Source organism: Armigeres subalbatus, chromosome 1 (genome assembly GCF_024139115.2).
Source record: "Armigeres subalbatus isolate Guangzhou_Male chromosome 1, GZ_Asu_2, whole genome shotgun sequence".
Lineage (NCBI taxonomy): Eukaryota > Metazoa > Arthropoda > Insecta > Diptera > Culicidae > Armigeres > Armigeres subalbatus.
This window is the reverse complement of record NC_085139.1, coordinates 137,714,556-137,741,991: the sequence shown is the minus strand read 5'-3', so window position 1 is coordinate 137,741,991 and position 27,436 is coordinate 137,714,556.

Below are 27,436 nucleotides of genomic sequence, written 5' to 3'. Positions count from 1 at the left end.
AAGAACGCGCAAAGGCGAGATGATTCTCGTCTTGAAGTGGGATGCTACTCGGAAGAGTTCCGAGTATAAAAGTTGACGGAAGAGGGTCCTGGGTGACAGGGTCCAGGTTAGAGCCCTGTGCCCAGTCCTGAATATCCAGTGCAAGGGCATGGATGAAATAACCGAAGCCGGAGACCTGGTAGACGCACTGAAGGATCAGTGTAATGTCGAGGTCCAGGAATCCGCGATTCGGTTACGCAAAACTTTGCGGGGAATGCAGGTTGCCTCATTCGCAAGTACCTATGGCTGAGGCCAAGAAGGTGCTGGATAAGGTAAAACTGAAGGTGGGTTGGTCGGTGTGCTCGCTGAGGCACAAGCCAACCCAATCAGGCCTGCTACAGGTGCCTTGGCCACGGTCATAAGTCCTATGACTGTAAGGGACCTGACCGTAGTAAGCTGTGCCGTAGGTGCGGAGCCGAAAACCACCAGGCTCGCACCTGCCAGGCTGCACCGAGATGCCTGATCTGTCCTACGGGGCAGACAACAGGCATCTCACCAGTGCGCAGGCCTGTCCGGCCTCTAGAAGGGTCCAGACATGCAAGTAACACAGCTAAACTTGAACCACTGCGAGGCGGCCCAGCTGCTGCTACAACAGTCGGTTATCGAGTGTATAGCTGATGTTGCCTTGCTGTCCGACCCATACCGCATCCCCTGCTGGAAACGGCAGCTGGATTGCGGACAAGTCCGGTATGGTGGGAATCTGGACTTGTGGGCGCTACCCATCCAGAAGATAATATCTTCGCCTAACGATGAGGGTTTCGTCATAGCAAAAGGTAAACGGTGTTTACTTTGTAGCTGCTACTGTCCTCCTAGATGGAGTATAGAGCAGTACACTAGGGTAGTTGATATTCTTGCGGCGAAGCTAACTGGCCTTAAACCAGTAGTTGTAGCAGGTGACTTCAATGCGTGGGCAGTGGACTGGGGTTCCCGGTTTACTAACGCTAGAGTCACTAGCGGTATTGAACGTAGTTCTGCTGAACGAAGGTCAAGTGCCAACATTCAGAGGACCGAGCGGTGATTCATGTATCGATGTCACCTTCTGCAGCGCAGGATGGACTGAAGAACCGAGATGGATGGTCCACGAGGTCAAACTTCTAGCGACCATCAGGAAGTACGTTTTATGGTCGAGTATACCCGGAGAACTACGACGAGAAGAGGTGGTGCAACGGATCCCGGATGGCGCACGTCACAGTTCAATCAAGAGCTGTTGGTGGCGGCGCTGCGCTGGAGAGTAGGACTACAGGACTAAGCGGTAACGACCTGACGGAAGTACTTACACGTGCTTGCGACGTGGCGATGCCAAGGAAGACCCAGCCCCAGGAAATCGACAACCAGTGTACTGGTGGTCTGACACGATTGCAGATCTTCGTAGAACCTGTCTTAAAGCTAAAAAAGAAGGTTGCGACGTGCTAGAACAGACGCTGAGCGACTCGATAGACGAGGGTATTCCGGACAGCGAGCAGATCTCCGAACTACGAGATAAAATGTAGCAAGCGAGCCTGCTTCGAACAGCTGTGCAGGATGGCGAATGACACCCCGTGGGGCGATGCATACAGGATAGTGATGTCTAGGACCAATAGCACATCTCCTGAAAGATCCCCAGAGCCAGTATAGTAGAGGGACTGTTTCCGACACATGAACCATCGGACTGGCCCGCTACACCGTACGAGTCAGTCGACGTGGTACCGCTAGTGACTAACGAAGAGCTTATCGTAGCCGCAAGAAAACTTAAGCTCAATAAGGCGCCAGGCCCGGATGGTATTCCAAACCTGGCCCTTAAACACGCCATTCTTGCCAATCCAGATATGTTCAGGAGCTGCCTCCAGAGATGCATGGACGAAGAAATTGGTGCTATTACCGAAGCCTGGCAAACAGCCGGGGATCCTTCGGCATACAGACCAATTTGCCTACTCGACACAGCTGGAAAGCTGCTAGAGAGGGTCATTCTGAATAGATTGTCGGCTTATACAGAGTGTGCTGGTGGCTGGTCTAGCAAACCAGTATGGCTTCCTTAAGGGCCGTTCTACCATCGAAGCAATTCGAGCGGTAACGGATACGGCCAAGATAGCGAGAGGTTTAAACAGAAGAGGTATTAGGTACTGCGCGTTGATTACACTTGATGTAAAAACGCGTTTAACAATGCTAGCTGGGCAGCAATTGCTGACTCCCCTGCACCGATTGAGAGTTCCGGATTACCTGTGCAGGATACTGAAAAGCTATTTTCAGAATAGGGTGCTGTTATACGACACTGATGCCGGTCGAAAGTCGATCGTAGTGTCAGGCGGGTGTTCCACAGGGATCGATCCTCGGACCGGTTCTGTGGAATATTATGTACGATGGAGTATTACGCCTAAGTCTCCCGGCCGGAGTGAAGAAAGAAGGCTTCGCGGAGGACGTAATGCGAGAAGTAGCAGGTGATACTCTCGACGGAGGTAGATTGGAGGCTTCATACACGATTAGCAGAGTGGAGGAATGGCTCAATTACTGACGCGTATCCCTTGCACACCACAAGACGGAAGTCGTGGTAGTGCATAACCGTCATGCGGTTGCAACAGGCTAGGATAAGAGTAGGGACCTGCACAGTTAACTCCGTGAGGTCTCTCAAGCATCTGGGCGTGATGATCGATGATAAGCTCAATTTTACGAGCCACGTCGATTATGCATGTCAGCGGGCTTCATTGGCGATAAAATCTTTATCACGAATGATGTCCAACAGATCGGCGGTGCATAGTCAAGTGCGTAGGCTGATAGCTGGCGTAGCATTGTCTATCATCCGTTATGGCGTGCCGGCATGGGCCGTAGCACTAAAAGCCGAGTACAATGTAAAGAAATTGATCAGAGTACACCGGCTGATGTGCTTACGTGTCGCGAGCGCATATCGCACCATATCATATGAGGCGGTGTGCGTTATAGCTGGAATGATGCCGATCGACACACTCCTAGAGGAGGATGTGGAGTGCTACAACGAAAGGGACTCGGTGCAAGTGCGACGTGTCAAGAGAGCAGCTTCGTTGCTCAAATGGCAAAGAGCATGGGACACCGCAGTCAAAGGTCGTTGGACCCACAGACTGATTCCAGATGTGTCCAACTGGGTTGATAGGAAGCATGGTCAAGTCAACTTCCACCTAACACAGGTGTTGTCTGAACATGGCTGCTTTAAGAAATTCCTACACAGGTTTGGCTTCGCAGATTCTGCGGAGTGTCCTGAATGTGTAGGTGAGGTAGAATCGGCAGAGCATGTGATGTTCGCATGCCCGCGATTCGAGGTAGAAACGCAATACCATGCTGCTTATTAGTGGTATGGATACAACCCCGGACAACCTCGTCGAGAGGATGTGCCGGGAAGAAGCTATATGGAATGCGGTGAACACAGCATCTCAACAGATCATGTCGAAACTGCAGCGGTGGTGGCGTCTTGAACAAAACCAACGAGTGCAGTAAGGGCACCTGTGATGCAGTGAACACCTTGCTCACCGACAACCAACATGTCGCGGGTGGGCTGCGGGACCCTCAGTATGTATGTAGATATAGAGGTCATTGCGGTTCACGCGCGGTGGTTGTTGTCGGGGTGCTCGTCTCCAACGTGAGATTATGATACGGACCGTTAGGTTACTATCATAGCTTGCGATCGACGGGTGGTGAGGTAGCCACCCTTGAAGTCGATGTTGTGTGTATTGACGTCAAGTGCGTTAGCATAGGCGTGAGCGTTCTCAATAGTCCCCCCCTGATGTATTGCTTAATTGCGGGCCGGGGGTACGGACTGGCGAAAGGGTTTTGGTTTTAGTGGGTCGGGTAAGAGTTACATGACATACCCATCCCCACACTACCTGAGTACCTCCTCAGGTGTCTGGTTGCAGATTTCCGTTTACCCTTGCTCAAGAAAAAAAAAACACACCAGTGGATGGAGATAGAGCACGAACAGATGCATGGACAACGGGTCGCCTTGCCGCACCGACCGTGTGATCTCAAACGATCGAGAGAGGTGCCCATTGATAAGCAGCCGGGATGTGGACCGACTGGCTATGTTCGAGAGAAGAGAGATGAGTTCCTCGTTGAACCCGAGCGACCGCATGGTTTCGAAAAGGAACGAGTGCCGCACCCGATCGAAGGCGTTCTCCAAATCGAAGCTGATGAGCTTACCAGCGCGACGGTGATGACGGAGACTGGCGATCCGATCTTTCAAAGCGAGAGTGGCCTGGAAGATGTTTCGCTCTGCGTTTGAGCATTTCTGTCCGTTGCTAAGGACGCGGTGGGCCTGCATAACGCGTTCCATCCTGTTTTTCAGGATGCTGGAGAGCAATTTATAATCGCTGTTGAGCAGCGATATGGGCCGGTACGCTCGCGCTGTGTTGTCGCCTCCCTTCTTCTTCACTAACAGTGGGTCGTCCGGTGGGATAACACTTTCGCAAGAAAAATCGTCCCTGTTGTTGGCATTGCCGTTGTTTTCTGCTGTTTCTTCTGAGTAGAGGCTCGAGAAAAAATCAAACAGATTTGCCTCCATCGCTTGAGGCTCGACGATGATTTCGTCTTCTCCCGTCTGTAGCTGAGGCATTCCACGGGGCATGTCAGTCGATCCTGAGCGACCATTTCGAAAATATTTGAAACTCTGCACAGTTTTCAATTTCATCTAAATCGTCATTTTCGATATCAAATCTTCATATTGAGTCACGACTAACTTTTCAAAAGGGTGTATGTGAAAATGGTTCAAAAATATTTAAAAAGCTGCACAGCAAAAAACGGAAATGTTCGATTGTTATGATTTTTTCAGCAAAGTTAGACAACTAAATGGTGATTCTTAAGAAAATGTGCACAGTAAAAAAAATTTTTTTGCCTTTAAAAATATCATTTTGTCACAAAACTCAAATATCTCAAAACCCTATCTTTTTTCGAACGTAATTTTTGAGGGAAAACGGTCCATTATATTAGCTATCTACCATAAAAATTTGGTGATGGTAAACTAATAAACAAAAAAGTTATGACATTTCAAACATTTCACAATTTTCACATTTAGTAAAAAAATTTTTTCTGTGTAAGTTATTTCGAGAATTGCAGTTTGATGCAGATTTTATTGTTAAGGACGTGATTTAAACAAGTTGTTTTCATGATATTTTGATTTAATTATTCATAGCATCTATAAGAAACTTAGACACGATCCAGTGTTGTGATCAAAAGTATTGATAGTGTCATAATTTTCATTGCACGTGACTGGCGAAAAATTCTTTTAATAGTAAGTTGAAACCTGTTGATAATAATGTTGATTGAGACAGATCAGAAATGTTAATTTTAAGACAAAAGCTGCAATAGTTTGAAAAGAATCAATTTAACAAAGGATATTAAAATGTTAACTGGTAGTCTTTTGTGTGAAAATACAACATCAAATTGCTATCTACGATCTTGTTCGGATTGTCCAGATTCTTCATCATTGGAAAATACTTTATTCGCTGAGTTTGAAGAAAAATATATTGATCAGTTATCATTTGAGCAATGGGTGACCACGGATAGGCGTGACATAGAAACTATTGTAAAACCTGTAGATGAGTTTGTGTCATATTTTTGCTTGAAATTAGAAAGTTTAATCCCTCACGATTTCATTAAAACAGAACAATCCAGCTTTTTAAAAAATACGAAAAATACATTACAAAATGGTGAATTTTTAGTCCCATTTTAGTCCCCCCCCCAATTGCAGTCCCATCACTGGAACGTACAACAAGCTACAATTCATCCATTCGTTATTTATTTTAATGGAAGTACGCAAATTGAACACTTAAGTTTTATTATAATTTCCGAAGATTTAAGACACGATTCAGTATCCGTAAACTTGTTCATTGAAAAAATGATTAACTTTTTACGCGTTGATAAGCATAAAGAAGTCAAAAAGATATATTTCATGTCTGATGGAGCAGCGTCGCAGTACAAAAATCGTAAGAATTTTTCGAGCCTATGTCAATTTAAATCAATGTAAGGAATTGATGCAGAATGGCATTTTTGCTACATCACATGGCAAAGGTCCTTGCGATGCTATTGGAGGAACAATAAAGCGCATGGCCACAAGAACAAGTTTAGCCAAAGAACGTGAGCATCAATTAAAACTGCGAAAGAACTTTTTGATTGGGCAAATCGTAGAAAAGAAAAAGATTTAACCAAATTATCATTTTGTTTTACTACTACTGAAGAGTACGAAATAAAGGCTTCAGAGCTCAGCGAGCAATTTAATAACGCGAAAACGATCCAAGGAACCCAAAAATTTCACTGTTTCATTCCATTGTCGGAAAATAAAATTAAAGCAAAACTATACTCAAACTGTGCTGATAATAATTCAAAAGTGTTCGATATTTTAAAAAAATTGAATAAAAATAAATAAAAAATAAGTATTAATAAACTGTTTTCATGATATCATAACCCATACCAAAATTCAAACCCAAAACTCTTAGAGTTTCTATAACAACATTGTGTAACTGCCACATTTAATTTAATACTTAGGATAATATTAATTCATTTTTATTTATTTATACATATAATATTTATACATATAATATAAATAATATCGATGAATACATAAATATGGAATATCATACAAACAACTTGTTTAACTCACGCAAGGCCCTTAACAATAAAATCAGCATCAAACTGCGATTCTTGAAAAAAAAAAATACACGGAAATTTTTTTTTGTTTACTATATGTGAAAATTGTGAAGTGTTTGAAATGTAATATTTTTTTGGTTATTAGTTTACCATCACCAAATTTTTATGGTAGATAGCTAATATAATGGACCGTTTTTTCTAAAAAAAATACGTTCGAGGGAAGATAGGGTTTTGAGATATTTGAGTTTTTGTGACAAAAATGATATTTTTAAAGGCAAAAAATTTTTTTACTGTGCACATTTTCTTAAGAATCACCATTTAGTTGTCTAACTTTGCTGAAAAAATCATAACAATCGAACATTCCGTATTTGCTGTGCAGCTTTTTAAATATTTTTGAACCATTTTCACATACACCCTTTTGAAAGTTAGTCGTGACTCAATATGAAGATTTGATATCGAAAAATGACGATTTAGATGAAATTGAAAACTGTGCAAAGTTTCAACTCAATAGAAAATCATGAATTAAAAATTTTCTTAAATTTTGATGCTGTTGCTTGGAATCGCTCAGCTGCGAGATCGTTGTTTTCTTCCGTCGTCTTTCCCCCAGCTGGAAGATCGACATTGGCTCGCCGGCCATGTGCGTCTCGTTGATGCGCATAAACATGTGGGAGAAATTACGCTGCAGTGCCAACATTTCCCCTTTCAGCCGGTTGATGGTGGTGATCATTTGTGGCTGCTGATAATAGCCGTCGTACGCTAGCCGTAGTTGCGCATAGAGGTGCTGATGCGTATCGTGGAACTCCTCGTAGACGACACGAGATTTCCACTTGAAAAAAGATTTGATTTTTGGCTTAGCGTACGACAGCCACCATTGCATACACGACGCGTAGTTTCTGCGCTGACAAGTCCAATATTGCCACTTACACTGAAACTCGGCAACGTTTTCTTCGGTAAGAAGATGCGGTCGAAGGGCCCAGAAACCGCGCCCGTGCTCGTGTCCCAGTGGGGGAAGACAAAGTCTGAGCGTTAGCGCCTTGTGATCCGTGAAACAGCAGACGTGCGTGTAGGCCGACTGCAGTTTGTCACGAAGACCACGGCTGACATAGATCCGATCGAGTCGAGATCGCGCGTTTCGACAGACATAGGTAAAACCTGCATCACGTGGACACAACTGCTTCCATACATCATGTAGCTGCAGCTGCTGTACAGCTGTTTTGAGGGACGGACTGGTGTTCGGGCTGGACGAATCGCACGCACGCAGCACGCAATTGAAATCGCCAGCTACGATGACGTTCTCGGTGTGGTGGCGGAGATAATAGGCAAGTGTGCCTTTGAATAACTCCTCTCTAGCAGCGCGTTGAGCAGTGCCGGAGGAAGCGTAGACGTTGCAAATCGTTGTGTCGTGCACTCGCAGCGCGATTAGTCGGCTGTCCAGGCTCTTCTCCACGTGAGTGACATAGATGGAGCCTTCACCGCAACAGCTGTGCCTCTCCTTGTGTGGTCCACATTCGCGAAAACGACAAAGCCAGGCAAGGAAAGCTGTTCGTTCTCGACTTCCTGCAGACACACAATATCGAGGTTTTGGCTGCTTATGAAGGTTCGGAGTGCGTTCAGTTTTGTGGGGTTCGTGATCGAGCCGATGTTGATGGATGCGAGATTGTATGACGTGAGAGCCATTTATGGAAGAAAGTCCACATCCTGCTCGTCGTCACAGTCGTTGCATCGCTGTTTCTTGCCGGGCGGGCGTCCTCGGCTTCGGCAGCTTCTCGTCGATGTGGATGAATCGTCCGTGTCGCTGCCGGCGGTTCGGTCTTTCAATCACATCGCGTTTGCTGGCTTTTGAATATGTCAACCAAAACCACTTCAGCGGTCTGTGGTTGTGTGCGCAACGATGACGATGTACTGCGCGCGATTTGTGTTTGCAGCGGTTGGGAGACACCGTTCGTGCAATGGGCGCAGTCGGCTGGCTTGCAGTTGGGTTTATTGAGCCAGACGGTTCGGTCTGACTCGACGGCTGTGGCAGCTCGGGGAAAGCCTCCAGCGATGCTGGTGGTGGAGCGACAGAACGCTGACCGACCGGTTTGGCGCTCGGGGGTTTTGCACCGTTCGCCTTCTTCGGTGGTTGTCGTGGCCCAGTTTGCTTCGCCACGTTCGCATAGCTCTTCTGGACTAGCAGCTTTTTGTTCGATATGCCAGTATGCGCTTGCTCTTTGCAGTATTTACAAGAGACGATCTGCCCCTTGTAAACAATGTAGGCCTGCTGTCCATCGATCGTTACCCACGAATCGATGTTTCGATGGACTAGCATTCGGGCCGACCAAATGCCGAGCGGTATCCCACCGAACTCGAACCCTTCTCCCCATGTTAGCTCTCGCAGCGAAAACACTTCACCGAACGCACTCAAGAATTCCACGATTTTTTCTTCGGGGACGTTTTCTGGCAGGTCGGACTTTGACCTCTACACATCCGTCTTCCATGGTGATGCGAAGCTTGTATTTTTTTCCCCGCGTGCTCCACTTCATGCTTTTCGTCATGTTCTTGCACTATTAGTTGTGCGAGCGCCAGGTTGTCAACCTTGACGAACGCACATTGTTCACCTCTGTGGCACTGTAGTCTCAACACTTCTTCTTTCTTCAGGCCGAGTACCGTGCGGCAAAAGCCGTGAACCTTTTCGAATGACGGCTTCACCGGAAACTCGAATAGTCAATACGAAAAGTATTTTCTCGCCTCATCGCGGATCACTAAAACGCGCGACGCGGCACAGACGGAATCGAACTTTAACCACTGTAATCGATCACTTGACTTTCCAAGAGCGCAATCGGAAACACGTCTGCACGTCTCAGAAGCTGAGCGGTAATTTGAAATAATAGAACAAAACCTGCCAAAGCCGTCTGTTCCCCTATTAAATTTTAAAATTTTAAATTTTTAATTTTCAAATTTTCAAATTTTTCAATTTTTAATTTTTAAATTTTTTGATTTTGAAATTTTTTTTTCAAATTTTTCAATTTTTAATTTTTAAATTTTTGGATTTTGAAATTTTAAAATTTTAAAGTTTTAAAATTTTGAAATTTTGAAATTTTGAAATTTTAAAATTTTGGAAATTTTTAAATTTTTAAATTTTGGAATTTTGAATTTTTTAAATTTTGGAATTTTTAATTTTTATGCATGGTCGAATAACAATTTGATATGATGATAGCAGATTATGTCAATTGAAAGAAAAGAGACATGTTTGAAAGGTAAGAACTTTCTTTTCAAACAACCTTCATATTAAAAACATTTGATATTGTGAAAGAATGGATATTTTTTTTAAAAATTAATCGACTAACTTATGTTTTTCGAGAAATCCACTTCATTCCAATGCAATGTCCAAATTACCCTGTGAATGAATAACATAACAAGTGCATGTCCTTTGCTGGCGTTGATTCAACACATGGTTTGCCACTCAAACACAAACACCCTCATATATAAAAGGATAATGTTTCGAATCTCCAAACGACATGTGAATGTTTGTTTATAATCTCTGAATTTAATAAACCTACCAGGTACATATCTGTTGAAGCATGATAAGATTTCAAGGAAAGCTGCATAACTTCCAAGCGTGCCCGTCAATGGATATGGTGATCCTCTCCTTTACGCAAAACTATTCAAAACATGTAGTCTTATTCTCGAGGTTCTCAATCTTATCCACTTGGCGTATTCCTTTACCAAAATTTCCTGGACTTTATTTTACTTGTTTCCATAGATTCTGCTTAATGTATTCTTTAATTATAAACATATGCGTTTGATCCATTTAATTTTTTTCTCTCACTTGAATCACCATTTGTAATTGCGTGTTTTTCTTTATACAAATGCATTACTAATCCTTCTTCAATCCGAGAGATAATCGTTGCAATACATTTTGTTGTAGTCCACTCCAAAGACGAATGAGAACACCTGGCGTAGAAATGCTTGTCCTATTCATGCCGTAGTTAAATTTCAAGGTTGGCTTTCAACAACTACACTTCCCCCACACACACCCCTTCGGTACAGTTTTGCTGATTGTTGAACTGCCTTTGGCGAGCAGCTCCATCCTTATCCGTTTGCTCAACATCTCGCCGTGTCGGAGAACCATGGTGAAAGAATTTTCATTCTCGGATCGGACAATTTTCTTCTGAATCTGGCTATTCACAAGAAGGCGGAATGCGTGCAAATCTAATTTTTGGAACTATGGTTGGAAGGCAAGCCCTTTTCTTCGGCTTTTCCGGTATGTTGTTTAATGAACTATAGTCGTGCATGTTTTTATGTTCTCGTTTGAGATTCTGGCAAGAACTTGTACCATGATCTCGAGCATTATGACAAGTATGAAAACCATTCATACAGTTTCTTCTCAGTATAAACTTTGTGAAGTATATGTTGACAGGGTATCAAAATAGCGAAAACCAAATAAGATTCCCCGTCAAATGTAACTTGTGCACCATAAATAATTGAATAAAAGTTTATTAATATTGTTTCACTTTGAAAGTTTATTATACATAAATATTTGAAATTGTGATTCAGAACGGAATACTTTTTTCAAACATCTTTGCTAATTCAGATAATATGTTGTCTGTATTTGGCCATTTTACACCTTTGAAATCGGTGCTAGTGATAGAATGTGGAAAGTTATTATTTTTTAGCATTTCCATTGATTTTGGGTCAACTGATTTTCATATTGACTAGCAGTTTATGATTTCTAGTTTTAATTTGTTTTTAAGTCATTTCTTTACATATATATTTTAAGAATGTATTTAAAGATCTTTTTCCTGAAGAACTGTGGCAGTTTTTTTCGTGTAATTAAAACTTTATGGAAAATTTCAGTAGTTACTCGATAAATTTATTCTTCCACTACACAGCCTGTAGGATAATGATGCGAAGGACAAAATGTCTCGAATGGACAAATTTTCGACATCTTTCTTTTTTATGCATGATCCAGGGAAAATATTTAATAATATCGAGGTCGAGGAAATGGGTATAATAGTATCATCCTGTTAGCCTCATGATATACGAATGCAAACATGGTTATTTGGCTTAGAAACTTTGCAGTTAATAACTGTGGAGGTGCTTAGAGAACACCTGGGAACTGTAAGCTGCGAGGCGGCAATTTCCCAGAGGGGGATGTAATGCCAATGAGAAAAAGAAGAAGAAGAAGAAGAAGAAGGTCAATTCTATAAACTTCACCGTCTTAATTCGACCGGCTTGATGAGAACACCAATTGAGTTCTCATTATTTTAATTGGTGTAGTAGTCACTAAAAGGCCATGTCATTGTCGACAATTCAATTTATTTCCCATTGCCTAGAAGAGCTTCGACTCCCATGCTCTTCTGGAATTAAACCTACGATGCCAATTTATAACCTTACATGGACAATAAGCAAACACACATTTTCATTTTCATTCCACGTCTAATTCCTCGGTGATGACAAACGACCACCACCACAAAGCAACATTTTATTAATTTTCTTTTGAGTAAAACAGACAAATTTACCAATTCCCCACTGCTTTCCGGGATGGATGAGGATGCTTTCCACGAACAAAGGATAGATTAGCGAACCGTGTGCGGTCGGCGATGCTGTGATGGTCACTTTCGACTGGCAGACCTGGCGAAGAGTGCAATGATGAAGGACTTTTCCCTTTGCCCTGGAGTTCTCTCCTCGTGTGGGAATTACTTCGGAATGGTGTGGTATTACTATCATCAAACCGAATGACTGATAGAACTAATTCATCACAATGTGGCGAAGGAATGACGTTCGCCGTGAAGGCTGTATGATTCCCACCGGGAACGGTGCAAACTTTGTTATTAATGAAGAATTTTGTACCCACAATGATGTGGCTTGCTGCCGTTAATCTTCATTTTTATTCGACGGCAATAGCTGCTAAAAATGTGGTGGTTCTTTTTTCGGATAAAGATTCGGATGATGAACAAGGATTAAAATAAAAGATTGCCTTCTGAGAGAAAGCACTATTAATTTTCGAGAAAGAAAATCGACCTCATAATTCGTTTTAAGTTCCGCTTCTGTTGAAAAATATTCTTATATAGAAGAATCATTTTCAGTTCCTAAAAAAGTTTTGAAGATTTTAAATTGCCTGATATAGCAAGAGCAAGATATAAATCTTCTAACTAAAGCTTATCTAACAAGAGCAACATGACTTAATGGCTGGTCCGTAAAGATTATTTATTATTTTTTATTCAGACTTCCAAAGGTTTCAGGTTTCAGGATTCCAAAGATACATTTGTCTGAATTCAATGGGAAATTTGGTAGGTGATTGACCTATAAGTATCCCAGTAGATACCTTGTCTGCATTGACCAAACAATAATTGAACGAGTAGCTACAAAATAAAAGTCATGTGAGTGCATTTTCCAAACTGAAAAAAAGATATCGGCGAATTGGATACATGATGCCATCGATAGTGTTGATAGGCATACCAAAATTCTAGATCTATTGGGGAAACGGGTTGGGGGCGATTCTGACACAGCTTTTAGTTTCGGAGTTGGATGATTCAACGCAAAAGGAATGGGAATAGGGTGCTCTGAAAAAGCAAGATCATGTATGGGGTCGTTTAACAATGATGTCACAGGTTTTAGGGGGAGGGGATCTAAGATTTTGTGACATTACATATACTAGGTATACAAAAAAGCGTGACAGAGGGGGGATGGGGGGTCTAGAAATCTCAAAAAGTAGTGGATGTCATGTTTGTATCGCCCCTTTTCTTGCACGTGATGGATTTCTGCGAGGATTATACCAGAATTGTGGAGGCGATAGTAATCGATCAATGTTTCAGCACACTCCACTTTTTACTCGTCCGATGCCGGTCAAAACGTCTGTGTCGAAGATGATAGTTAAAGCAGCATTCGAGAGGAATCTGTGTCAGAAGGTCGAAGGTCAAAAGATCGAAGGACAAAAGGTCGAAAGGACAAAAGGTCGAAAGGACAAAAGGTCGAATGGACAAAAGGTCGAAAGGTCAAAAGTTGAATATGTGTCATAACGGCGAAGGTCAAAAGGTCGAAGGACAAAAGGTCGAAAAAACAAAAGAAATGAGTAGCGAAAAGTAAGATGTGAGAAGAGAGTAATGAGCATAGATAAATGAGAAGTGAGAAGTGGAAAGTGAGAAGTGGAAAGTGAGAAGTGAGAAATGAGAAGTAAGAAGTGAGTAGTTGGAAGTGAGAAATGAGAAGAGAAAAGTATAAAATAAGAAATGAGAAATAAAAAGTGACATGTGAGAAGTGTGATGTGAGAAGTAAGGAAGGGAGAAATAAGAAATAAGATAAAGATGACAAGTGAAAAGGTAGAAAGAAGGAGGAAAGAAAAATATACAGTAAGAAAAAGAAAGGATGAAAAATAACAGAAATAAAAATATGAACCAAAAAGAAAGAAAGAAGAAGGAATAAAGAAGGAAGATGGAAGAAAGAAAAATTAAAGGAAAAAAGAAGGAAGAAAGAAGAAAAAATAAGAGAAGACACAATGAAAGGAAAGAGAAAAAAGAAGGAAGAAGCAAGTAACAGGGAAAAAAAAGAAGTAGGATGGAAGAAATAAGGAATAATAAAGAAAAAAAAGGAAAGAAGAAAAAAAAAGAGAAAGGAAGATAGAAAAAGAAATAATGAAGAAAGTAAGAAGGAAAAAAAGAAGGTAGAAAGAAAGAAGAAAAAAGGAGAAAGAAGGAAGAAATGAAGAAGGAAAAACGAAAGAAATTAGAAGGAAAGCAGAAGAATGAATGAAGAAGAAGGAGATAAGACACAATGAAGAAAACATCAAGAAAGAAGAAGGAGAGAAGACACAAGGAAACAAAAACAAACATAGAAAGAAGAAGCAAGCAATACGGAAGGAAGAAAGAAAAATAGAGGAAATAAATAACAAAGAAGTAAGAAATAAAGAAAACAGAAGGAAAAAGGATGGAAGAAGGAAGGAAGAAGAAAGAAGGGAGGAAAAAAGAAAGAAGGAGGAAAGACAAAACAAAAACAAAAATAGAAAGAAGAAGCAGCAGCAACAGGGAAGGAAGAAAGAAAAATAGAGGAAATAAAGAACAAAGAAGTAAGAAATAAGGACAAAAGAAGGAAAAAAAGGAAGGAAGAAGAAATAAGGGAAGAAAAAAGAAAGAAAGAGGAAAAACAAAAACAAAAATAGAAAGAAGAAGCGTGTAGGGAAAGAAGAAAGGTAGATGAAGGAAATAGAGAACAACTGAAGAAAAAAAAAGAAGAAATAAAATAGAAGGGAGGGAAACGATGAAAGGTCTTTCTTTTTTCTTCCTTATTTCATATTTCTTCTTCCTTTTTTCTTCTATTCTCTTCCTTCTTCCTTTTTCCTTCTTACTTCATATGTTTCTTCCCTTCAACTCTTTTACCTTTTTTCTTCTTTCTTGCTTCTTTCTTCCTTCCATATTTCATCTTCTTTATTTCTAACTTTTTTTCCTTTTTTCTTCTTTTTTTCCTTCATCTTTCTTCCTTCTTTCCACTTTTTCTCTTCTTTCTTTTATCATATTTCTTCTCACTTGCTTTTTTCTTTTCTTCTTATTTTTTCCTCCTTTCCTCCTTCTTTCTGCTCTCTTTCTTCCTTCTCTCTTCCCCTTTTTTTCTTTTTGTTTCCTGTTTTTCTTCTTTCTTTTTACTTTCTTCGTTTTTCCTTCTTTACTCTTTCTTCTTGCTTCTTACTTCCCTTTTTTCTTCCTTTTTTCTTCCTTCCTTCTTTCTTTCTTCGTTTTTTCCTTCTTCCTTTCTTCTGGTTTTCTTTTCTTTCGTCTTTATTCCTTCTTTCCACCTTCTTTCTTCCTTCTTTTCTCCTTCTTTCTTCCTTCTTTCTTCCTCATTCCTCTCTTCTTTGTTCCTTATTTATTCCATCTTCCATTTTTCTTCCTTTTTTCTTCCTTCCTTCTTCCTTCTTTCTTCCTTCTTTCTTCCTTCTTTCTTCCTTCTTTCTCCCTTCTTTCTTCCTTATTTCTTTCTTTTCTGTTCTTCATTTCTTCCATCTTCCTTCTCCTTTCTTGTTATTTGCTTCCTTTTTCTTTCTTTTGTTTTGCTTCATTGAGTCTTCTTTTCTTCTTCTTCCTTCCTTCTTTCTTCCTTGTACAATTTTTTTTACTTTTTTCTTTCTTCCTTCTTCCTCTTTTTTCTTCTTCCACCTTTCTTCTTCTTTCTTTCTTTCTTTGTTCTTATTTCTTCTTCTGTTCATTTTCTTTCTTCCTTTCTTCTTTCTTCCTTTTCACTTCTTAATTACATCTCACTTCTTACTTCTCCGTTTCTCACTTTTAACGTCACATTTATCACTTTTCACTTTTTACTTCGAATTTCTTCCTTCTCACTTCTCACTTTTCACTTTTCACTTCTCACTTCTCATTCATCTATGCTCACTACTTCTATTTTTCATCTCACTTGTCACTACTCACAACTCCCATCTCATTTCTTGTCTTTTTGTTCTTTCGACCTTTTGTCCTTGAACCTTTTGACCTTCGACGTTAAGACACATATTCGACCTTTTGACCCTTCGACATTTCGTCCTTTCGACCTTTTGACCCTTCGACCTTTTGTCCTTTCGACCTTTTGTCCTTCGACCGAATCGAATGGACACATGGTCGAAGGGTCAAAAGGTCGAATTCGTATTGAAAGTTATGAAAAGGTCAAAAGGACAAAAAGACAAGGAATGAGTAGTGAAAAGATAGACGTAAGAAAAGAGTAATGAGCATAGGTAATGAGAGGTGAAAAGTGAGAAGTGAGAATTGATAAGTGGGAAATGAGAAGTGAGTAGTGAGAAGTGAAAAGTGAAGTGAAAAGTGAGCAAGTGAGTATTGAGAAGTGAAAAGTAAAAAAGAAGAAATTAGAAGTAGAAAGTGACAAGTGAGAAATGTGATACAAGAAAAGATAAAAATGAGAAGTGAAAAGGTAGAAAGAAGGAGGGTGGAAAAATATACGGAAAGAAAGAAAAAATAAGATTGAAGAAGAACAGAGGAAGAAAAAAGAACAAAAAAGGAAGAAAAAAAAAGATGGAAGAAGGAAAAAGGAAGGACGAAGTAAGAAAGAAGAAGGAGAGAAGACATAAGTATGCAAAAAAAGAAATAAGCAAGTAACAGGAAATGGAAAAATAAAAAAGAAATAAGGAACAAGGAAGAAAAGAAGAAGAAAGAAGAAAGAAAAGAAGCAGGAAAAAAGAGGGGATAAAGAAGGATGAAGGGAAAAGGAGGAAGGAAGAATGAAGAAAGACGGAAGAAAGAAAAGTAAGAAAGAATGTAGAAAGAAAAAAGAAACAAAAATTTGAAAAAACGGAAGTAAGGAAGAAGAAAAAATAAGGAAGAAAGAAGATAGAATGAAGAAAGAAGTTAAAAATAAAGTTGAAGAAGGGAGGAAGAAACAAGGAAACAAAAAAAAGTTGACAGAAGAAGCACGTAACAGGGAAGGACGAAACAAAAATGGGGGAAATAAAAACATAAGGTAGAAATAAGGAAGTAAAATGTAAGAAAGAAGGAAAAACGAAGGAGGAAAGAAGGAAAAAAAATAAGGGAAAAAGAAGGAAGAAAAAAGTAAAAAGATGGAAGAAAGAAGAAAGAAGGAAAAAAGACGGAAGAAAGAGAGAAAGCAAAAAGAGTGAAGAAAGAAAGAAGAAAGAAGGAAGAAAAACTGTTTCCTGAAAAACTGAAAAAGAAAGAAAAAAGGGAGGAAGAAGGAAGAAAGAGAAATAAGGAAAATGAAATATGGAAGGAAGAAAGAAGTAAGAAAGAAAAAAAGAAGGAAAAAGAATGGAAGGAAAGAAGCATATGAAGTAAGAAGGAAGAAGGAAAAAAGAAAGAAGAAAGAAAATAGAGGTTAGAAGGGAGACAAAATAATAAAGAAGGAAGAAAAAAGAAGGGTCTTTCTTCTTTTCGACCTTTTGTCCTTCGACCTTTTGACGCAGTTTTTCTGTTTCGACCTTTTATCCCTTCGACCTTTTGACCTTTTGACCCTTCGACCTTTTGCCCTTTCGACCTTTTGTCCTTCCGACCTTCTGACCTTCGAACTTTTGTCCTACAACCGTATGCTACAGTGGATCACACTACATCACCAATTGATCGGATTTTGAGAAGCTAATGCTAAATAAGCGGTTTTACATTGTGAATTCGAAGAAGTTGTACAGCAACTGTCTTCGTCGTGACAAATGCAGTCAGTAATGCAGGTATACAACACGCGTCGGAGTCGTCGCCTCGGCTTAAAATTCGGCGACTACCAGACTAGCCCAGGACTACACGCAGCAGCTGGAAGTGACACTGCCAACGAAAGAGCAGCCAGATGCAGAATTCGATCCGTTACTGGAAGCACCACAACCGCTGCACTAGGCATGGTGCATGTGGATCAAAGATTCGACGGCGACGGCGAATGTGACCAGTTAGTGGAAGAGAAGAATGCAGCATGGGTGAGATTGCTGCAACACCGCACGAGGGCGAGCGAAGCACGATACTAACGGGTGCGGAACAGAGAAAACTCGATTATTCGAAGGAAAAAGCTCAAGCAGGAAGATCAAGACCGTGAAGAGAAAAGCACGAAAGTTCTATGAGAGGTTAAACCGTTCAAATAAGGGCCACTTTCAACAGACCAATATGAGTGAGGACATAAAAAGGGACCTTCTCACGAACGAACGAGTGGTGTTCCAAAGGTGGCGGTGTGATGATGGACCTGGGAGCATGCGCATAGGATATACGTCTTCCAGTTCCGGATCTCCAGGATCTCAGCTGGCTGAAAAACAACAAAGTTGACCAACTATCAGGAGAGCTGTTTAAACACGGTGAGGCACTGCCTAGAGCGCTGCACTGAGTAACTACCAAGGTTTGGGAGAATCAGGTTCTGCCGCAGGAGTGGATGGAAGGTGTCGTGTGTCCCATCTACAAAAAGGGCGACAAGCTGAATTGTGACAAATACAGTGCAATCACATTGCTGGACGCCGCCTACAGGTATTTCCCCAAATTTTATGCCGCCGTCTATCATCAATTGCAAGAACCAATTGGGTGAACGGTCAGGTTTTCGCCTCACATCAAGTATTGCAGAAATGCCGCGAATACAACGTGCCCACACATCATCTATTCATAGACTTCAAACCGTATATGATACAATCGATCGGGACTACCTATGGCTACCGGGTGATGTGCGTAGTTCGAGTTTCAGATAAACAGTTTGGTTTCTGCCACAATCGGTTCACTTGCCACGGAATATGCCACTCCCATGGGGTCTCATTTGTTGAAGAAGGAAACTGAAGATAAACTATTACAATTGACGGCTTTAATCTGCCTACTAACATGGTACTAGCAGATTCAAGTTTAAATGTACGGTGTACCATTGATCTGTTGTGATGAGTGAAGAATTTCAACGAGGTACTACTAGTAAACGGTGGCCGAATACACAGACAACGCGTGAGAGAAGGACATCCGCTTCTTGTAAATACGAGTTGGATGGATCGCAGCAAGAAAATTGGACCAGGGTAGCATCCACCCCGTACCGTACCACCAAGTATTGGCTGAGACAGCCGAACGCTTCTGGACGATGGAAGTGTAGCACGATGTCTCACGGTGGACTCATGAAGAACAGGACTTGGAAAAGTATGGCCGAAAGGCATTTGATCAAAGGCTGAAGGTTGTTTGGCCGAAACCCTTCTGGCTGAAAGTCATATGGCCGAAGTAAACATACGGCCGAACTGGTTATAAGCATTGAAGAGTTGGAAGAAAAAAAAATAAGAAAAGGCAAATACGACGTCTCTCTTATTTTTCAAATCCCTCTTCTCACTGTGAAAACTGTAGAAAGTAAGGAGCGAGAAATCAGATGTGAGAAATCAGAAGTGAGACATTTCACCTCACTTTTCTCTTTACTTATTTCTCACTTCTCTCTGTACTTCTCACTTTTCCCTGTCACATTTTACTCAATTTTTGCAATGAGAAGTGATACGTCTCGCTCCTTACTGCTTACTAACCATTTCCCACTTCTCACTGTGAAAACGTTGCACTTCTCACTCTTTATTTCATACTTCCCTTACAACAATTATCCCTTTTCGCAGTGAGAAGTCCTTAATGGAATAATATGGGTCCAACTTCCTCCGACAATCGATTCTTTTTCAGCAATATTTCAAAGAAATCAAATTCCCTGATTATATTTAGCTTTATTTTTTTTTCAGTTGTAAATCAAGGCTTCGTTTGACTAATTTTATTGGGCCCTTTATGCTTTCCACAAAATCCCCATGGTTATCCAGATGATACAAAAGTATTGATACGCGGAAATGTATTTCAGTTCTAGGAATTGCTTATCTAAACAACTCACACTTGCTTAGACCCAATAAATTGAAATGCCATCCAGATGCTACAAAATCTTGCTTGAGGCAAGAAAACGTTACTTGAGAATTTAATCAATATATTTGTTTAGGCATCGTGATTGGTTCCGAAAAATTGAGCATTGACGCTCTTGCAATGCAGCCAATTCACCCCGTAGCTGTAGGAAGGAAATACGAAAGCATTGAATGTCGAAAACGCGAGCGTCAACTTTCAGGTGAAAAGCGACTCTGCTGCGCCGCGTAACTTTTCAAATCAATCACAAACTTTGACTAAGATGGAGACAAAGATTAATTGAAATCGTAGGTCGTAGCTCCAACGTCTGTGTATACGTTGCGGGAAAAATAGTGCGCAAGTTGTTCGGAGTGCCGCCTTGCCAATGATGAAAGAAATGATAACGATTTCTCATTCCCTCGCTGTTTGACAGTACCTTCAGTCACATTATTATAAGAGCCGTCTTTTTTTATCGTTATGCAACTTGCCTGAGGCGCCAACATTTATTTTTTAAAATAAAAAATTACTTGCTAGTGAGAACATGCGGTTAGTTGCTTTCTCAAGGTTATAGTGGAAAAACGAAAGAAACAAATCAACTGTTTCCCGCAAAAGTGACACACTTACCTAAGATATTAAATGTTTTTGTCTTCACATTTTTCATAAAAACAAGTGGTTAATTAGGGTATCAAAGGATCAAACTTAATAGAACTGAATAGAATCAAATTATTTGAAACCGCAACATAATGACTCTCTTTAACACTCCTCCGACCGTGCCACCCAAACAGTCGGAACGCTATTTTCAAATCGCTATATCTCAGCCGTTGGTGAACCGATTTGAACAATTTTGGGACTCACAAATTTTCCCGTCCATCAAGATTTGTCTGAGATGTTGAGACCTCCGATCGGACCAAAAATGACCTCTGTGGACCTCCAAACGTCAGAGCAAGTCGTGATTTTCATACAAATTTCGTGGTTGGTGCTCACCAGCTTGATGTTCATGCTAATATTAGTAAGATACTTCGAAATCCGTGAGATTCAGAAAGTTGCCGTCTTCTACAGTTTTGTTCAGGAGACCAAAACCATACTGTCGCAGATCATTTTATTTTGGAACTCGTCCGCTTGGCGGCGCTAGTGTATATGGGAATACTCTGTTGGGTCAAATATTTCGGAATCCGAAAGATTTAGAGAGCTGCCGTCTTCTACAATTTTGTTCAGGATGCCAAAACCATTCTGTCGCAGATAATATTATTCTGGAACTCCTCCGCTTGGCGGCGCTAGTGTCTATGAGAAAGCTCGTTGGGTCAAATATTTCGGAATTCAAAATATTTAGAAAGTTGCAGTCTTCCACAAATTTGTTCAGAAGGTCAAAACGAAACTATCGCAGATCATATTATTTTGGAACTCTTCCACTAGGCAGCGTTAGTGTATATGAGAACTTGTTGGGTTAGACATTTTGGAATCCGAAAGATTTGGAAAGTTGCCTTCTTTTATAATTTTGTTCAGGAGGCCAAAACCATACTGTCGTAGATCATTTTATTTTGGAACTCGTCCGCTTGGCGGCGCTAGTGTATATGGGAATACTTGTTGGGTCAAATATTTCGGAATCCGAAAGATTTAGAAAGCTGCCGTCTTCTACAATTTTGTTCAGGAGGCCAAAAACATACTGTCGCAGACCATTTTATTTTGGAACTCGTCCGCTTGGCGGCGCTAGTGTATATGGGAGTACTCCGTCAGTCAAATATTTCGGAATCCGTCGGATTTACAAAGTGGCTGTCTTCTACATATTTGTGGGTTATGCATAGTTGATACATTGTTTTGGAAACTGAATGAAAAGTCTATCTTCTAAAAACTTTTATGGGAACTCGAAGCCATTATGGTGAAGATCTGATAAGTTCTGAATTCATTCGCTTGGCGACGCTAATTCAAATGGGTTATACATAGTGGATACTTTATCTTGGAAATTGAAACACTTGGGAAATAGCTATATAATAGACTTTTATATCGCCAACCACGCAGTCTACGGAGGGTCCGCAAGTCATCTTCCACCTGATCGATCCACCTTGCCCGCTGCGCACCTCGCCTTCTTGTGCCCGCTGGATCGTTGTCGAGAACCATTTTAACCGGGTTACTGTCCGACATTCTGGCTACGTGCCCGGACCACCGCAATCGTCCGATTTTCGCGGTATGAACGATGGATGGTTCTTTCAACAGCTCATGCAACTCGTGGTTTATTCGCTTCCTCCACGTACCGTCCGCCATCTGCACCCCACCATAGATGGTATGCAGCATTTTCCTTTCTAAAACTCCAAGTGCGCGTTGGTCCTCCACGAGCATCGTCCAGGTCTCGTGTCTGTAGAGGACTACCGGTCTAATGAGCCTTTATTGATTGTCAGTTTGGTACGGCGGTGAACTCTATTCGATCGGAGCATCTTGCGGAGTCCAAAGTACGTATGATTTCCAGCCACTATGCGTCTCGAATTTCTCTGCTGGTATCATTTTCGACGTTCACCAGGGAGCCCAAGTACACAAATTCTTCTACCACCTCGAATTCGTCACCACCGATGCAAACTCGTGGTGGGTGGCTCACATTGTCTTCTCTGAACCTCTTCCTATCATCTTCGTCTTCGACGTGTCTAATCTATCCGCTAATCCGATCCGCTTGGCTTCCCTCTTCAGCCTGATGTAGGCTTCTCCATCTTCTCAAAGTTACATGCCATAATATCTATGTCGTCGGCGAAGCCAAAATTGTACCACTCGTGTTAATCCATGCTGTTCGTATTACCCTTCCAAAGCGATGTTGAATAGCAGACAAGAAAGACCATCATCTTGCCGTAACCCTCTGCGCGTTTCGAAGGGTCTCGAGAATGCCCTCAAACTTGAATTACGCACATCACCCGATCCATCGTCGCTTTGATTAACCGTGTCAGTTTATCCGGAAATCCGTGTTCTTGCATTAGCTTCCACAGCTGGTCCTGATCGAATCGATGAATAGATGATGTATGGGCACGTTTAATTCGCGGAATTTCTGCAGTACTTGGCGAATGGCGAACACCTGGTTCGTTGTATGTCGGTCGTATGTCTGCTTCAGCTGTGCGTAGAACGCTTCTTTCTCGTCGTCGGGTGTCCCTTCGTGTGGGCAGTTCACGTTGATGATGCTATAGTTGAAGAGACTGCCTCTTATCTTCAGCTTGCATATCCTTGCGTCGATTGGCTGCCATCCAATCACACGTTGGCGCATCTTACCTAGCACTATGAAGCCGGTTCCCAGCTTGTTGGTGGTGCCACAGCTTTGGTAGAAGGTAGCCACACGATGCCCTCTTTCCACACTTTCTGTCCTGTCCAGCAAATCTCGTGCAGCGCCACGACGTCGAGGTTACGGGGATGTAATTAATCGTTAATCATCCTGTCCCAACCTGCGAAGCTTAGTGATTTGTAGTTCCATGTTCCAAGCTTCCAATCGTGATCCTTTATTCGTTGTCTAGGTCTTTGCCGATTATATCGAGTCGTGCTATATCTTATATTGCTCGTAATTATTGGCTTTCCAGGCAGCTTATTGACACACACAATATGTGTATTGCTTTTTGCTTGAATGAATGGATTGAACATGTGATATTCTCACATTTGGAACAAACGTTAAGGTCTGCTTCAGAAGAGCATGTTGAACATTTTCATTTACTACCATTTTCGTTTTTCAATTTCTCAACCTTCACGAGGAACTTCAGCATATCATTTTTGAGACTTGTGTGTATACCAACGCGCACTGGGAGTTTTCGAAAGGAAAGTGCTGCGTACCATCTATGGTGGGTTGCAGATGGCGGACGGTACGTGGAGGAGGCGAATGAACCACGAGTTGCATCAGCTGTTGGGAGAACCATCCATCGTTCACACCGCGAAAAATCGGAAGACTGCGGTGGGCCGGGCACGTAGCCAGAATGTCGGACAGTAATCCGGTGAAAATGGTTCTCGACAACGATCCGACGGGAACAAGAAGGCGAGGTGCACAGCGGGCAAGGTGGATCGATCAGGTGGAGGACGACTTGCGGACCCTCCGCAGACTGCGTGGTTGGCGAAGTGCAGCCATGAACCAAGCTGAATGGAGAAGTCTTTTATGTGCAGCACAGACCACCTGGCCTTAGTCTGATGATAAATAAATAAAATATTGTATACTTCCGCTTTGAAATTGCTTCAGTCTTTGTCGCACATGATTTTCAGCCAGATGAAACGCCAGGTCTTTAAAAAATAACTCATGGCGACGCATATTTCTCTTTTCCCAGGCTGGAAATTTCGTTGTAAACAATACGAACGAGTTTTGTAGCATCATTTCGAGATCTCCGTAAAAAACCACCATCTTTTCGTTAGCTTCGATAGCGAGAACTCTTTTGTTATCTCACCAAAATATTTACGCTGCATTTATTTGAATTGTAGTGCCTGTTCACAAGTGGCAATATGCCGGAGGAACTTTTAGATTAATTTCTGGATGAACTTCTGGGAAAATTCTTAGAGGAACTTGAAGCAATTCCTGGGCGATCTTTATGAAGAATTCCTGGTGGAACTTACTAGAAAAAATTCTGGGGGAACTTGCGGAGGAATGCCAGTAGAAACATCCCAAGGAATCCTGTAGGGACACGAAGAATTCTTGGAGGAAGTTCCAGAGGAATTTGCGGAGGAGCTTTCGGCAGAAATCCTGGTGGAACTTTCACGGGAACTCCTAAAGAAACTTTCGAAGAAATTCCTTGAGGATCTATCGAAGGAATTCCTGAAGGAGCTTCCGGAGGAATTCCTGGAGGAACTTCCGGAGGAATTCCTGGAGGAACTTCCGGGGGAATTCCTGGAGGAACTTCCGGGGGAATTCCTGGAGGAACTTCCGGAGGAATTCCTGGAGGAACTTCCGGAGGAACTCCTGGAGGAACTTCCGGAGGAACTCCTGGAGGAACTTCCGGAGGAACTCCTGGAGGAACTTCCGGAAGAACTCCTGGAGGAACTTCCGGAGGAACTCCTGGAGGAACTTCCGGAGGAACTCCTGGAGGAACTTCCGGAGGAACTCCTGGAGGAACTTCCGGAGGAACTCCTGGAGGAACTTCCGGAGGAATTCCTGGAGGAACTTCCGGAGGAATTCCTGGAGGAACTTCCGGAGGAATTCCTGGAGGAACTTCCGGAGGAATTCCTGGAGGAACTTCCGGAGGAATTCCTGGAGGAACTTCCGGAGGAATTCCTGGAGGAACTTCCGGAGGAATTCCTGGAGGAGCTTTCGGAGGAATTCCTGGAGGAACTTCCGGAGGATTTTCTGGAGGAACTTCCGTAGGAATTCCTGGAGGAACTTCTGGAGGAATTCCTGGAGGAACTTCCGGGGGAATTCCTGGAGGAACTTAAGGGGGAGTTCGTAGAAGAACTTCCGGAGGTATTCCTGAAGGATTTTCCGGAGGAATTCCTGAAGGAAGTTCCGGAGGAATTCTTGAAGGAACTTCAGGAGGAATTCCTGAAGGAACTTCAGGAGGAATTCCTGGTGGAACTTTCGGAGGAGTTGTTTTTGGCGTCCTAAACAAAATTGTAGAATTCGGGTTCCGAAATATTTGACTCAACTAGCTTTCTTATATACACTAGCGCCGCCAAGCGGACGAGTTCCAAAATAATATGATCTGCGACAGTATGGTTTTGGCCTCCTGAACAAAATTGTAGAAGACGGCAACTTCCTAAATTTTTCGGATTCCGAAATATTTGACCCAACGAGCTTTCTCAAATACACTAGTGCCGCCAAGTGGACGGTTTTGGTCTCCTGAAAAAAACTGTAGATGACGGCAGCTTTCTAAATCTTTCGGATTCCGAAATATTTGACCCAACGAGTATTCCCATATACACTAGCGCCGCCAAGCGGACGAGTTCCAAAATAAAATGATCTGCGACAGTATGGGTCTGGCCTCCTGACACAAAATGTAGAAGACTGCGGCTTTCTAAATCTTTCGGATTCCGAAATATTTGACCCAACCAGTATTCCCATATACACTAGCGCCGCTGAGCGGACGAGTTTCGAGATGATATGATCTGCGACAGTATGGTTTTACCTTCCTGACCAAAATTGTAGAAGACGGCAGCTTTATGAATCTTTCGGATTCTGAAATAAAAACAACGAGTATTCCTATATACACTAGCACCGCCAAGCGGACGAGTTCCGAAACAATATGATCTTAAACAGTATGGTTTTACCCTCCTGAACAAAATTGTAGAAGACGGCAGCTTTCTAAATCTTTCGGAAATCTGAAATATTTGGTCCAACGAGTTTTCCCATATACACTAGCGCTGCCAAGCGGAAGAGTTCCAAAACAATATGATCTGCAACAGTATGGTTTTGGCCTCCTGAAGAAAATTGTAGAAGACGGAAGCTTTCTAAATCTCACGGATTCCGAAATATTTGACCCAACGAGTATTCCCATATACACTAGCGCCGCCAAGCGGACGAGTTCCAAAATAAAATGATCTGCGACAGTATGGTTTTGGCCTCCTGAACAAAATTGTAGAAGACGGCAGCTTTCTAAATCTTTCGGATTCCGAAATATTTGACTCAACGAGTATTCCCATATACACTAGCGCCGCCAAGCGGACGAGTTCCAAAATAAAATGATCTGCGACAGTATGGTTTTGGCCTCCTGAACAAAATTGTAGAAGACGGCAGCTTTCTAAATCTTTCGGATTCCGAAATATTTGACCCAACGAGTATTCCCATATACTCTAGCGCCGCCAAGCGGACGAGGTTCAAAATAAAATGATCTGCGACAGTATGGTTTTGGGCGCGTGAACAGAATTGTAGAAGACGGCAACTTCTCAATCTTTCGGATTTCAAAATATTTAACCCAACGAGTATTCCATATACACTAGCGCCGCCAAGCGGACGAGTTCCAAAATAATATGATCTGCGACAGTATGGTTTTGGCCTCCTGAACAAAATTGTAGAAGACGGCTGCTTTCTAAATCTTTCGGATTCCGAAATATTTGACCCAACGAGTATTCCCATATACACTAGCGCCGCCAAGCGGACGAGTTCCAAAATAAAATGATCTGCGACAGTATGGTTTTGGCCTCCTGAACAAAATTGTAGAAGACGGCAGCTTTCTAAATCTTTCGGATTCCGAAATATTTGACTCAACGTGTATCGTGAGATCCACTGGCGCCGCCAAGCGGACGAGTTCCAAAATAAAATGATCTGCGACAGTATGGTTGTGGCCTCCTGAACAAAATTGTAGAAGACGGCAGCTTTCAAATCTTTCGGATTCCGAAATATTTGACCCAACGAGTATTCCATATACTCTAGCGCCGCCAAGCGGACGAGTTCAAAATAAAATGATCTGCGACAGTATGGTTTTGGCCTCCTGAACAAAATTGTAGAAGACGGCAGCTTTCTAAATCTTTCGGATTCCGAAATATTTGACATAACGAGCTTTTTATATACACTAGCGCTGCCAAGCGAACGAGTTCCGTAATATGATCTGCGACAGTATGGTTTTGGCCTCCTGAACAAAATTGTAGAAGACGGCAGCTTTCTAAAT